The sequence below is a fragment of the Oncorhynchus clarkii genome, chromosome 27 (assembly GCF_045791955.1).
Source record: "Oncorhynchus clarkii lewisi isolate Uvic-CL-2024 chromosome 27, UVic_Ocla_1.0, whole genome shotgun sequence".
In the NCBI taxonomy this organism is placed as follows: Eukaryota; Metazoa; Chordata; class Actinopteri; order Salmoniformes; family Salmonidae; genus Oncorhynchus; species Oncorhynchus clarkii.
The window spans coordinates 6,088,709-6,103,405 of NC_092173.1; positions in this window are offsets into that span (position 1 = coordinate 6,088,709).

Consider the following 14,697-nt stretch of genomic DNA (forward strand, 5'->3'; position numbering starts at 1 on the left):
CATTTTTCATCTGTGTCATTTTATTCAGCGCGTTGCCTCTTGAACAATGAGACGGAAGATTAGGGGGGCATATGGAAGACTTGGGAGAATTACGGGGGTGAATAATGATGGTTGTGCATGCCACTCGTATCTAGATCAAATTGCGCCCCGGCACGTATGTTTTTGTGACATGCCTCAGTGGTGCTCATCAGACATTATCTGCTCAGAGTTTCCATCACACTGCAACACATACAGTATGTGGATTGAATGACCGATTGAGAGAGAGAAATACACAGAGAGAGAACGAGAGCGTCGACCATGCTTAATAATCAACGCGTGTGGGATGAGATTTTCCTCGTAAGATGTTTTCTCCCCTTCTGATTGACAGGCCAATATCTGCCTACTTAATACATCTTCATCACATTTTGGGGGTCCTGCTTCCAAGGCCTTTTCACAGCCTGTCAATCAGCTCTCCTAGATCTCGAGTGTAAATGCCATACTACAGATGGGAGAGAACTGGGGCTTCAGATAGACATGGCTTCCAACCGCCTTCCATTCAATTCTCATGGTTTAGAAGGGGGTAGTGCGAAACTCATTCCATGCAGAGCCGAGTGTCTGTTGATTCTTGTTATTTTCTTTCAATTTGTGTCCACTTTAGACCGAGACAACCAGGTAAGGGGATTTCTTAACTAATCCGTGACCTTAATTGATCAATCATGTACAATAGAGGAGAGAAAACCGCAGACACTCGTCCCTCCATGAAATGAGTTTGACACTTGTCAGGATACAAAGCCAGCTTTTTGCATGATTCTACACGGGTATATTATGAGAGCCTTGTGGCCAGCTGTGAAGGAAAGTACCTGCTATATATATATATGCCATTTAGCAGATGCTTATTTCACATTTGCATATGGTGGACCCAGCTGGAATTGAAACCACGACTCTTGACGTTGCAAGCCCCCATGCTCTACCGACTTAGCTGCACAGGACCAAACTGAATGGTGAGAGTTCTTCACTAGCCTGCTGGGTCTGACAGAGGAACACTTGTTACTCCTACTGGTTGGTAAGTGGCAATCTCACACAGCAGGTAAAAAGGACATCATACTCTGAACTTATTGGTGGCAACAATAAACCCATCAAACATGAGTTCAAATACTTCGGTATTTGTTATTTAAATATGTATTTTCTGTGTATTTGAGTATTTTCAAATAATCAACTACTTCTATTGGAAGTATTTGAAAGATCTGTCAAATAATTTCCTATAAAAAGCCTACCATTTGAAAGTGTATTTTAATACTTATTTCAAATCCTATTTTCAAATACCAGGGTTAAATGAATGTATTAGAGTGAGGGTATTTGAGTATTTTCAAATACTTTCCAAGTGAATTTCCAAATACATTCAACTGTCTTTTCAATAAAAACAACATTTAAATAAACCCAAAAAGTATTTGAAAGTAATTTAAATACACTAAATAGTATTTTAACCTAGGTATGGAACCCATACTTGTTAAATTATGCGACGTGATCCAGAAAGATGGTTCCTTCACAGTCAAGTTATGGAAGGGGGTATTTCAATGAGAGGACTCTGCCTAGACCTTTAGCTGCCATGGCAACAGACAATAGGCCTACAGTATACATTTTTAGACTTAGTTCAGTTTTCCTCTCGGTACAATGCCAAACATGGTCATGAGTTAGGAGTCATCACATGCACACAGACACATGGAAACACACACACACACCAACTATTTAAAAAAAAAAAAAAATGTAAGTACAGTGCTGGATGTCATTGTGACATTGTAATCCCTCTCATATATACTGTATCTCAGAAACAGACCAGGCCAGCGCTCACCTCTATGCATCCACCCACCTTGTCCTACAGAGTTTCTAATAATGGGCTGACATATCCCAGTTTTGACCCACGTAACGTACAGCCATATTGATTTAAGACTTCATAACATGTTAAATGTATGTCATTTGACAACTACTTTGGCAAAGCAAGTGGAACTGATAATGAAAAGCTTAAGTTGCTCTACTACGCACAGATAATGTGGAAGAATACATGACCTGTCCATTATCATATTTTTTCCAGCTCAAACAAAATATGGTATAACATGGATACACGTTGTTTGGCTCTAAAATACCAACTACACTTTACAAAAGATAAACAGTGTCACGCTGGAGGTTAAATGCGTCATGATTCATCAACCATTTATCTGCAAAAAATAAATACAGATTTAAAAAAAAGAAAAGAAAAGTGAGATGAACAAACTGCGTAAAGATATGTGAAGCTGAAGCATGTGTAATCATAGCAGAGCTATCTGTCCTCCAAGCTGAGGGCTTGTTTACCATACAGCCGTGATTGGACAGCTGCAGTCATCAGAAAAACAGTCCCTGGTTAGCTAACACAGGACTCGACTTGGCACCAGCTGCTCTGCGGACTGTCAGCCAGGGTGATGTGGCTAGAATCATAAGTAGCATGATGGTGCCATGGTGAATTCTGTGCCCCTATGTGCATCTGTGACCAGTAGCTGTTTCCAGGCACTAAAAAGGTTATATGTTAGATTTTAGAGAAGATTATAAACATGGGCAAGTTTACTTTTTTTTTACCCATACAGGGAAATTAGATGGCCTAGTGGTGATGGATGTCACGTGCCAGTGATTGGTCTATTCAGTCTTAAATGTCATCAAACAGAGAACACACAATGCCCTGTTATCAACCTAGATTACACGGTAGAGACATCCTGTCCAAGATCTTATTTTGCACAACTTCCTGAATTTGCTGTGGATAAGTTGACACTATTGGTAACTGTAGAGCAGGGATTCTTGAAAGTCGGGACAGTCCTTATCCGGCAGGGAAACTTTTTTTTTTTAAAGTTGACATTTTTGCATTTGGTTACATTATTTGACCTTAAACATTTTACAAGGGGAAATGTTCAATAGTATTCATTTCCATGTCAACTTTATACCCAGAAATGCCCTTTCAATGCCCTTTCAAACTCTCCGAAAAAGTGTTTTGGCTAGTCAACTTTCAGTGGACACCCCTCCTAAAACCCCACGTTTCATTTTGGTTGTTGTCAGTGACTCTTTGTTAGTTTCCCCTTTTGTGTGGGCAACATTTTTCTGGCAGCTTCATTAAATAGTACAATCAAAACACCAGTCTCAACGTCAACCGTGAAGGGGTGACTCCGGGATACTGGCCTTCTAGGCAGAGTTCCTCTGTCCAGTGTCTGTGATCTTTAACCCATCTTAATCTTTTCTTCTTATTGGCCAGTCTGAGATATGGCTTTTTCTTTGCAACTCTGCCTAGAAGGCCAGCATCCCGGAGTCGCCTCTTCACTGTTGACGTTGAGACTGGTGTTTTGCGGGTACTATTTAATGAAGCTGCCAGTTGAGGACTTGTGAGGCATCTGTTTCTCAAACTAGACACTCTAATGTACTTGTCCTCTTGCTTAGTGGTACACCGGGGCTTCCCACTCTTTCTATTCTGGGCCAGTTTGCGCTGTTCTGTGAAGGGAGTAGTACACAGCGTTTGTACGAGATTTAGATTTTCTTGGCAATTTCTCGCATGGAATAGCCTTCATTTCTCAGAACAAGGACAAACCGACAAGTTTCAGAAGAAAGGCCTTTGTTTCTGGCCATTTTGAGCCTGAAATCGAACCCACAAATGCTGATGCTCCAGATACTCAACTAGTCTAAAGAAGGTCAGTTTTATTGCTTCTTTAATCAGAACAACAGTTTTCAGCTGTGTTAACATAATTGCAAAAGGGGTTTCTAATGATCAATTAGCCTTTTAAAATGATCAACTTAGATTAGCTAACACAACATGCCATTGGAACACAGGAGTGATGGTTGCTGACGCAAGAGCACAAAAAAGGGCACCTCCTCCATTGGCCCCGCCTCTGGAATGGGAGCCGAACAACTGGTTCAATGACATACCTCGGGTTCAGGCACCACCCCCAGATGAAGGGGAGGATGAGTCATCAAGCAAGACGGAGGGAGTCAAACCAGAAGTAGAGTTTGACTGGGTGAACTTGACGGAAGATTTGGGTTTAGATGATGCATAGACACAGCCACCAGAAGCACTGCAAATAATAATAGCACTGCCACCTCACGACACAGCCACCCGAAGTACTGCAACTAATAATAGCACTGCTGCGACACGCTCACAGCGGCATTTTCAGTGCTAGGCTACGCTGTGAAAAAAACATAATTCAGAGCATGGGTTGACTTGGTCCCGACAAAAGAGTACATAAGAAGCATGCCTTCAACAGATAGGCATGACAGTGCTACTTGACTTAACACTGACAGACAGCTCGTGATACTTCAACTATCATCAACCTAAAAGGTCATATCTGACTTTCATACTCTAGAACAATTGTATCTCTTGACTTCTGATTTCTGAACGAGACAAACTGAGACAACTACCCTCTACACCCCTGTTGCTTAAAGATATCCACCCCTTAACCGGAGTAGATAAATAGCATCAGTGTTGTTACAAAGGGTCTTGATCTCGAACCGTTCTCTTCACTAATCAGTAAATCATAGTACAAACGTCTAGTAGGAGAAACAGATTGAGTGATTGAATAAGCCTCTAGAGAAATTGTGAGTTGGAAGAATACTCTTTGGGGACCAACCAGGTCAACCTGTTCTAAGGTAATTAACCGCTTGTTGTAATACATATATAAGGCATTAATAGTAGTAAGTGTTTTGATGATTGTTGATGTTATAGATTAAGGACTAAAAATAAACTGTAATAAGGTGTACAACTGTGTGAATTGCAAACATTGAATAAAAAGCAGAAACTAGACCCAAAACCCTAGGGGAGAGAACACCTCTGTAACGGTTTTCTTCAGGTGAAAGAGAGTCGGACCAAAATGCAGCGTGGTATTCTTGATACATGTTTAATGACGATGAAAAAACGAACAATACAAAAACAACAAACGGAACGTGAAAACCTACACAGCCTATCTGGTGACAACAAACACAGAGACAGGAACAATCACCCACCAAACACTCAAAGAATATGGCTGCCTAAACATGGTTCCCAATCAGAGACAACGATAAACACCTGCCTCTGATTGAGAACCACTCTAGACAGCCATAGACTATACTAGATACCCCTACTAAGCCACAAACCCAATACCTAACAAAACCCCAAGACAAAACACACCACATACAAAACCCATGTCACACCCTGGCCTGACCAAATTAATAAAGAAAAACACAAAATACTAAGACCAGGGCGTGACAACCTCTGACACTCCCAATCTAGGGAAACAAGTCTAGTTTCTACACTAAAGACAATATAATGGTTTGGACAGAATAATCATTTTATTGTAATAGTAAAACTCTATATTAATACTCAAGCAGTATTAGTCGACGGACATAGACTGTAAATCGTAACCAAGGTATAGCTTGCGTGAGTATAGATATAAAAGCATACAAAGGGAAAGCTGAAGTAAAACAAGAGGTACTCTAAGTCTGATTGATATTATCTAAGATCCCGAAACCAGCCTAACGGCATCACATAAGGCTAATCTCTGAATAAAAGGGCAGGATACATAACCAGGCCAGTCCGGCGGACCTGTGAATCACCTGTTAGCCGGGTGACATAAGAACTTGAGTGAGACGACTTGTATCACTCTCGACGGGGGTACCTTAATAACGGTCCTATAGCAAAATCCCCTACCGCGATAATGCTGATAATGTGCCCCTGCATGCCTATGTAGATATTCCATTCAAAATTAGCTTTTCCTTTCAAAAACGAGGACATTTCTAAGTGACCCAAAACTTTTGAATGGTAGTGTAGCTCTGTCTCTCGTCCCATCTTTCAAGAATCCCTGAGATATCAGTTTCTCCTCTGGGCTACAATGTATTAAGAGCTCTATTCAATCCGATTCGATTTCGCTGACAATCGCATAGAGCTGTTTTGGCGGTGTCAGAGGTGGAACTATAATAGAGGTGTCAAATCTACAAGTGGCCTCAAAGCAGACATTGCCATTGGCTGCACAGAATCACATGAACAGAAATCCCATGCAGCCGTGTAAACAAGTTAAAGCACTGGAATGTGAGATGCAATCTACACCTCCATTTAAGATGAACGAAACCCTCATTATTTAGTTGAATGATTTTTCAATTTGAGAGTTATTATTTCTATATGGCCTACACTTACTCATTCTGAACTTCCAATATGAATGTGGCAGGTGTGACTTCATGAAAATGATGCATGAGCAGCATCCCACGGAATTGAGTGCTCCAACGCAATTTCCCCTCCGACACAGCCACAATATGCCCTATGTGGGTGTCTGCTATCACACGTTAACACGTCATCTGATTGAATCTAGGCCTTAGTAATACATTCACATCGTATTTGTAATATCTCCAAACATTCAAAAGGCATGGATGGACATATACACTCTCAATTGTGCACTCAGAGTAGAGTAAGACCATCACCCATATTTTTCATGACATTTCTACCCAAATTAAATGTTCCTACTTGCTAAGTACAGATGACCTTGATGCTAACTGCTACAGAATGTTACAGGAGACAGGCATCGCCATAACTACTGTATGATGCAGTGTAGAGTTTTGGCAGACACAGACAGCAGGAACTAACTGAATTCAGGGAGGAGAGCAGAGGTGGGACAAGGAGACATGTTGTCCGCAGAAAAATGTCAATTCAAATATGTCTGCCTGTCTGCCTGCCTGCCTGTCTGTCTCTGCCTGCCTGCCTGTCTGCCTGTCTGTCTCTGCCTGCCTGCCTGTCTGCCTGTCTCTCTGCCTGCCTGTCTCTCTGCCTGCCTGTCTCTCTGCCTGCCTGTCTGTCTGTCTACCTGTCTCTCTGCCTGCCTGTCTGTCTCTGCCTGCCTGCCTGCCTGCCTGTCTGTCTGTCTCTGCCTGCCTGCCTGCCTGCCTGCCTGCCTGCCTCCCTCCCTCCCTCCCTCCCTCCCTCCCTCCCTCCCTCCCTCCCTCCCTCCCTCCCTCCCTCCCTCCCTCCAGGATGACATACCTGAGGGGGCATAACTACTATTGTGTTACAGCCCTAATAACACAAGATACAAAAATGTATCTGAAATGTAGCCGTGGACATCAACAACTGTCATTTAACAGAATAACACAAGAAAGTAACCCAGTCTTAATTTGTACATATAGTACATCATTAAAGAGAGACTGGGTTGCAAGAAGGATATGTGCCCCACTAGGATATGTGTATCCGAAATGCAGCTGTAGATGCAGTAGGCCAACGTATAATTTGCGGCTTTTAAAAATATATATATTATTTAACTAGGAAAGGTGCACAATATTTTCTGTGTGGGAGAGTTTCAGGAAAGCAAACTCAATCAAAGTAAGTGCATGTTCCACAGTCATAGCTGATGTAAAATGTTCTACAGTCATAGCTGATGTAAAATGTTCCACAGTCATAGCTGATGTAAAATGTTCTACAGTCATAGCTGATGTAAAATGTTCTACAGTCATAGCTGCTGTAAAATGTTCTACAGTCATAGCTGTTGTAAAATGTTCTACAGTCATAGCTGATGTAAAATGTTCTACAGTCATAGCTGATGTAAAATGTTCCACAGTCATAGCTGATGTAAAATGTTCTACAGTCATAGCTGATGTAAAATGTTCTACAGTCATAGCTGCTGTAAAATGTTCTACAGTCATAGCTGATGTAAAATGTTCCACAGTCATAGCTGATGTAAAATGTTCTACAGTCATAGCTGATGTAAAATGTTCTACAGTCATAGCTGCTGTAAAATGTTCTAAAGTCATAGCTGTTGTAAAATGTTCTACAGTCATAGCTGATGTAAAATGTTCTACAGTCATAGCTGATGTAAAATGTTCTACAGTCATAGCTGTTGTAAAATGTTCTACAGTCATAGCTGATGTAAAATGTTCTACAGTCATAGCTGATGTAAAATGTTCTACAGTCATAGCTGATGTAAAATGTTCTACAGTCATAGCTGTTGTAAAATGTTCTACAGTCATAGCTGATGTAAAATGTTCTACAGTCATAGCTGATGTAAAATGTTCTACAGTCATAGCTGATGTAAAATGTTCTACAGTCATAGCTGATGTAAAATGTTCTACAGTCATAGCTGATGTAAAATGTTCTACAGTCATAGCTGATGTAAAATGTTCTACAGTCATAGCTGATGTAAAATGTTCCACAGTCATAGCTGTTGTAAAATGTTCCACAGTCATAGCTGATGTAAAATGTTCTACAGTCATAGCTGATGTAAAATGTTCTACAGTCATAGCTGATGTAAAATGTTCTACAGTCATAGCTGATGTAAAATGTTCCACAGTCATAGCTGATGTAAAATGTTCTACAGTCATAGCTGATGTAAAATGTTCTACAGTCATAGCTGATGTAAAATGTTCCACAGTCATAGCTGATGTAAAATGTTCCACAGTCATAGCTGATGTAAAATGTTCTACAGTCATAGCTGATGTAAAATGTTCTACAGTCATAGCTGTTGTAAAATGTTCTACAGTCATAGCTGATGTAAAATGTTCCACAGTCATAGCTGATGTAAAATGTTCCACAGTCATAGCTGATGTAAAATGTTCTACAGTCATAGCTGATGTAAAATGTTCTACAGTCATAGCTGATGTAAAATGTTCTACAGTCATAGCTGATGTAAAATGTTCCACAGTCATAGCTGATGTAAAATGTTCCACAGTCATAGCTGTTGTAAAATGTTCTACAGTCATAGCTGATGTAAAATGTTCCACAGTCATAGCTGTTGTAAAATGTTCTACAGTCATAGCTGATGTAAAATGTTCTACAGTCATAGCTGATGTAAAATGTTCCACAGTCATATCTGTTGTAAAATGTTCTACAGTCATAGCTGATGTAAAATGTTCTACAGTCATAGCTGATGTAAAATGTTCTACAGTCATAGCTGTTGTAAAATGTTCTACAGTCATAGCTGATGTAAAATGTTCTACAGTCATAGCTGATGTAAAATGTTCTACAGTCATAGCTGATGTAAAATGTTCTACAGTCATAGCTGTTGTAAAATGTTCTACAGTCATAGCTGATGTAAAATGTTCTACAGTCAAAGCTGATGTAAAAAGTTCTACAGTCATAGCTGATGTAAAATGTTCTACAGTCATAGCTGATGTAAAATTTTCTACAGTCATAGCTGATGTAAAATGTTCTACAGTCATAGCTGATGTAAAATGTTCTACAGTCATAGCTGATGTAAAATGTTCCACAGTCATAGCTGTTGTAAAATGTTCTACAGTCATAGCTGATGTAAAATGTTCTACAGTCATAGCTGATGTAAAATGTTCTACAGTCATAGCTGATGTAAAATGTTCCACAGTCATAGCTGATGTAAAATGTTCCACAGTCATAGCTGTTGTAAAATGTTCTACAGTCATAGCTGATGTAAAATGTTCCACAGTCATAGCTGTTGTAAAATCTTCTACAGTCATAGCTGATGTAAAATGTTCTACAGTCATAGCTGATGTAAAATGTTCCACAGTCATAGCTGTTGTAAAATGTTCTACAGTCATAGCTGATGTAAAATGTTCTACAGTCATAGCTGATGTAAAATGTTCTACAGTCATAGCTGATGTAAAATGTTCCACAGTCATAGCTGATGTAAAATGTTCTACAGTCATAGCTGATGTAAAATGTTCTACAGTCATAGCTGATGTAAAATGTTCTACAGTCATAGCTGATGTAAAATGTTTTACAGTCATAGCTGATGTAAAATGTTCTACAGTCATAGCTGATGTAAAATGTTCCACAGTCATAGCTGATGTAAAATGTTCTACAGTCATAGCTGATGTAAAATGTTCCACAGTCATAGCTGATGTAAAATGTTCCACAGTCATAGCTGTTGTAAAATGTTCCACAGTCATAGCTGATGTAAAATGTTCTACAGTCATAGCTGTTGTAAAATGTTCCACAGTCATAGCTGTTGTAAAATGTTCCACAGTCATAGCTGTTGTAAAATGTTCTACAGTCATAGCTGTTGTAAAATGTTCTACAGTCATAGCTGATGTAAAATGTTCCACAGTCATAGCTGATGTAAAATGTTCCACAGTCATAGCTGTTGTAAAATGTTCTACAGTCATAGCTGATGTAAAATGTTCTACAGTCATAGCTGATGTAAAATGTTCCACAGTCATAGCTGTTGTAAAATGTTCCACAGTCATAGCTGATGTAAAATGTTCTACAGTCATAGCTGTTGTAAAATGTTCCACAGTCATAGCTGTTGTAAAATGTTCCACAGTCATAGCTGTTGTAAAATGTTCTACAGTCATAGCTGTTGTAAAATGTTCTACAGTCATAGCTGATGTAAAATGTTCCACAGTCATAGCTGATGTAAAATGTTCCACAGTCATAGCTGTTGTAAAATGTTCTACAGTCATAGCTGATGTAAAATGTTCTACAGTCATAGCTGATGTAAAATGTTCCACAGTCATAGCTGTTGTAAAATGTTCTACAGTCATAGCTGATGTAAAATGTTCTACAGTCATAGCTGATGTAAAATGTTCTACAGTCATAGCTGATGTAAAATGTTCTACAGTCATAGCTGATGTAAAATGTTCTACAGTCATAGCTGATGTAAAATGTTCCACAGTCATAGCTGATGTAAAATGTTCCACAGTCATAGCTGTTGTAAAATGTTCTACAGTCATAGCTGATGTAAAATGTTCTACAGTCATAGCTGTTGTAAAATGTTCTACAGTCATAGCTGATGTAAAATGTTCTACAGTCATAGCTGATGTAAAATGTTCTACAGTCATAGCTGATGTAAAATGTTCCACAGTCATAGCTGATGTAAAATGTTCTACAGTCATAGCTGATGTAAAATGTTCTACAGTCATAGCTGATGTAAAATGTTCCACAGTCATAGCTGATGTAAAATGTTCCACAGTCATAGCTGATGTAAAATGTTCCACAGTCATAGCTGATGTAAAATGTTCCACAGTCATAGCTGATGTAAAATGTTCTACAGTCATAGCTGATGTAAAATGTTCTACAGTCATAGCTGATGTAAAATGTTCTACAGTAATAGCTGATGTAAAATGTTCTACAGTCATAGCTGATGTAAAATGTTCTACAGTAATAGCTGATGTAAAATGTTCTACCTGGCAGTATCTAATTTGAATCTGCCGTGAGCTCAACACACACAAACACAAACGGCATAGAGAGAGAGCAGGGAGAGGTGAGAAAGTAGGCTATATTGTTATCATAGTATTGACCACTTTTACAATAGCCTATCACACAATAACTGTAAAGCAAATTAATAAGAACCGAGTGAAAGTTTGCCCACTTGTTTTAGTAGGCTACACACGGTATGGGTCCTACATACAAAATGTACAACAAATGGAGGCCTATCTGAAATGCAGTCATATAAACAACAACTGTCTTGTCATTTTGCACACAAGAAAGCACCAGCTGTAGATGTCCCCATGAAGACTGGTAGCCCAAGATGCGCTCATTAAAACAACACACACTGGAAACGTCATTCAGGACCGTGGACAGAAGGCTACAGCCAGTCAGCTCGATGAAAGGATAATGTTAGATGTGCTGGCAGCGTCACCTCCGAGCACACCCAATAGGCTACATTGGTCATTGTGCCTATACCCGTCAAATAACACAAAACTGTATATCTATCAATAGCAATTAGTCCCACAAAAGCAAGGAATGACATGAATCACAGATACATCTAAAATATGAATTGAAGTAAAAAGCAAAGGCCTAAACTCTACATTACATAAAAAAAATGAGCCTAACAACAAGTAGGGTTGCATGAGGGAAAACCAACGAATGAATCATTCAGGCACGGTAGCCAGGGCCATAAAGGTTGTAGCTTACCATTTAGATGAGTTGCAGCCTCCTCCATGCTGTGTTGAACCTCATGAGAAATGTCAGATTCCATTCTCCTTTCCTGTCGAAATGTACTTGTCAGCTCCCGTTCATATGCCAGCCGGACCAGCTAGGCTTTTCGTTTATGTAACATGCTGCGCCTGTGCTCACTGAGTAAGCCCTTAAGAGTGGAGAAGGAATTTTCACACATTGCTGTAGATGTCCCCAAATATTAATCCAAACCCATGCTTCAGTGTCAACAGCACAGTCTGCATTGCTGACAAAGGCCCGCCGTATCTTTGAAGACAACTGATTGGGGTCCATTTGTTGTTGCTGCCTGTGGTGGCGATTTCGTTTTGCAACAACCAATGAACTCTGCTTTCACTGGTTCAGTTTTGGTTAGATCCAACAAGTCCTCGGGAGCTAGTTACTAGTGGCTGGGGTAATGGAGGTGCAGGTGCTTGTTGTGATGTTGCCCTTGTGGTGTTGGTGCTAGGCCCTGGCTCTCCTCAATCTTGTTGGTCAGCAGGCAGCGTGGGGGATGGGCGGGTATTACATTTGCTGCTAGGCTCCTCAATCTCGGGGGTAGGCCTAGTGGGCTGCTCGGTGAGCTTGGCATCGCACTCGACATGGTGGTCCTTTTCTTTTTGCTTTAGGCAGTGCCTAGCCATTTTCGGATATCCATGCTGATTAGGCAGCTATAAATATTCAGCTCACCGCTTCCTGACCTTAACGAAGCTAGTAGCTACTAGCTAGCCTATTATTAGCTGTAGCGGTCTGGAAAAGTGAACAACTTTTTTTTCTCTCTTGGAGAAAAAAGAACGTTTAATTTGACCCCGATCTGGGTGGGATCCAGTTAGATTCGTAAATGAAGGTGATGAAGACGGTATCTTATGGCATTGCATGGCTAGGTGCCCAATCACAATGCATTTTTACATTACTTTACATTATTACATTATATATTATATTATTACAGCCCCCCCTCCATCCCCTCCTCAGATCATGAAAGCGCACCGGCATAGCCTCTGTCCCGGTCTGCGCTACTGGCAGGCCCAACAACACTACATTGGCAAAACCAGGCATTGTAATTCATATACCATTCATTATGTTTATAGGGAAACAAAACAGAGGGGGCACAAATTCTGTCTGGTGAGACCACGCCCGGCTTTGCCACCCCGTAGAGGCTCTGTCTTTCTCACTTCATCTCTCCATCTCCCTGTTGAGCACAACACATCCCCACGTCAGGACAGATTTTCCTTTTCTCTCCAACTCCAACTTCTAATCTCTGAAACGTATCACCACTGACATTTACATCTGCTCACTTACCCACATACAGTGCATTAGGAAAGTAAGCAGATCCCTTGACTTTTTCCACATTTTGTTACGTTACAGACTTCTTCTAAAATGGATGAGAAAAAAAATCCCTCTTCAATCTACACACCAGACCCAATAATGACAAAGCAAGGTTGTTAGAAAAGTTAGCGAATTTATTACAAATAAAAACTGAAATATCACAGTATTCAGACCCTTTACTCAGTACTTTGTTGAAGCACCTTTGGCAGCGTTTACAGCCTCGAATCTTCTTGGGTATGAAACTACAAGCTTGGCACAGCTGTATTTGGGGAGTTTCTTCCATTCTTCTCTGCAGATCCTCTCAAGTCCTGTCAGGTTGGATGGGGAGAGTCGCTGCACAGCTATTTTCAGGCCTCTCCAGAGATGTTCGGTTGTGTTCAAGTCCGGGCTCTGGCTGGGCCACTCAAGGACATTCAGAGACTTGTCCCGAAGCCACTCCTGTGTTGTCTTGTCTGTGTGCTTAGGGTTGTTGTACTGTTGGAAGGTGAACCTTCGCCCCAGTCTGAAGTCCTGAGCACTCCGGAGCAGGTTTTCATCTAGGATCTCTCTGTACTTTGTCCGTTCACCCTCGATCCTGACTAGTCTCCCAGTCCCTGCCCCTAAAAAACATTGCCACAGCATGATGCTGCCACCACCATGCTTCACTGTAGGGATGGTGCCAGGTTTCCTCCAGACGTGACACTTGGCATTTAGGCCAAAGAGTTCAATCTTGGTTTCATCAGACCAGAGAAGCTTGTTTGTCATGGTCTGAGAGTCCTATAGGTGCCTTTTTGCAAACTCCAAGCGAGCTGTCTTTTACTGAGGAGTGTCTTCCATCTCTGCCATAAAGGCCTGATTGGTGGAGTTCTGCAGAGATGGTTGTCGTTCTGGATGGTTCTCCCATCTCCACAGAGGAACTCTGAAGCTCTGTCAGAGTGAACATCGGGTTCTTGGTTCTTGGTCACCTCCCTGACCAAGGCCCTTCTCCCCCGATTGCTCAGTTTGGCCTGGTGGCCAGCTCTAGGAAGAGTGTTGGTGGTTCCAAACTTCTTCACTGTGTTCTTGGGGACCTTCAATGCTGCAGACATTTTTTGGTACCTTTCCCAGATCTGTGCTTCAACACAATCCTGTCTCGGAGCTCTAGGGACAATTCCTTCGACCTCATGGCTTGGTTCTTTGCTCTGACATGCACTGTCAACTGTGGGACCTTATATAGACTGGTGTGTTCCTTTCCAAATCATGTTCAATCAATTAGATTTACCACAAGTGTTTCTGTTTTTTTATTTTTAATACATTTGCAAAAATTTCCAAAAACCTGTTTTCGCGTTGTAATTATTATGGGACGTTGTTAAATAAAAATACAATAATTATGTGTAGATTGATGAGCAAAACAATTCATCTAATACATTTTAGAATAAGGCTGTAATGAAACAAAATGTGGAAAATAGAAGGGGTCTGAATACTTTCCAAATGCACTGTCCCTTCATGCATTCCTGTACTGTACATCTCCTTGCGGCGACGTTCATTAAAACATAATTTTTTTGTCACAG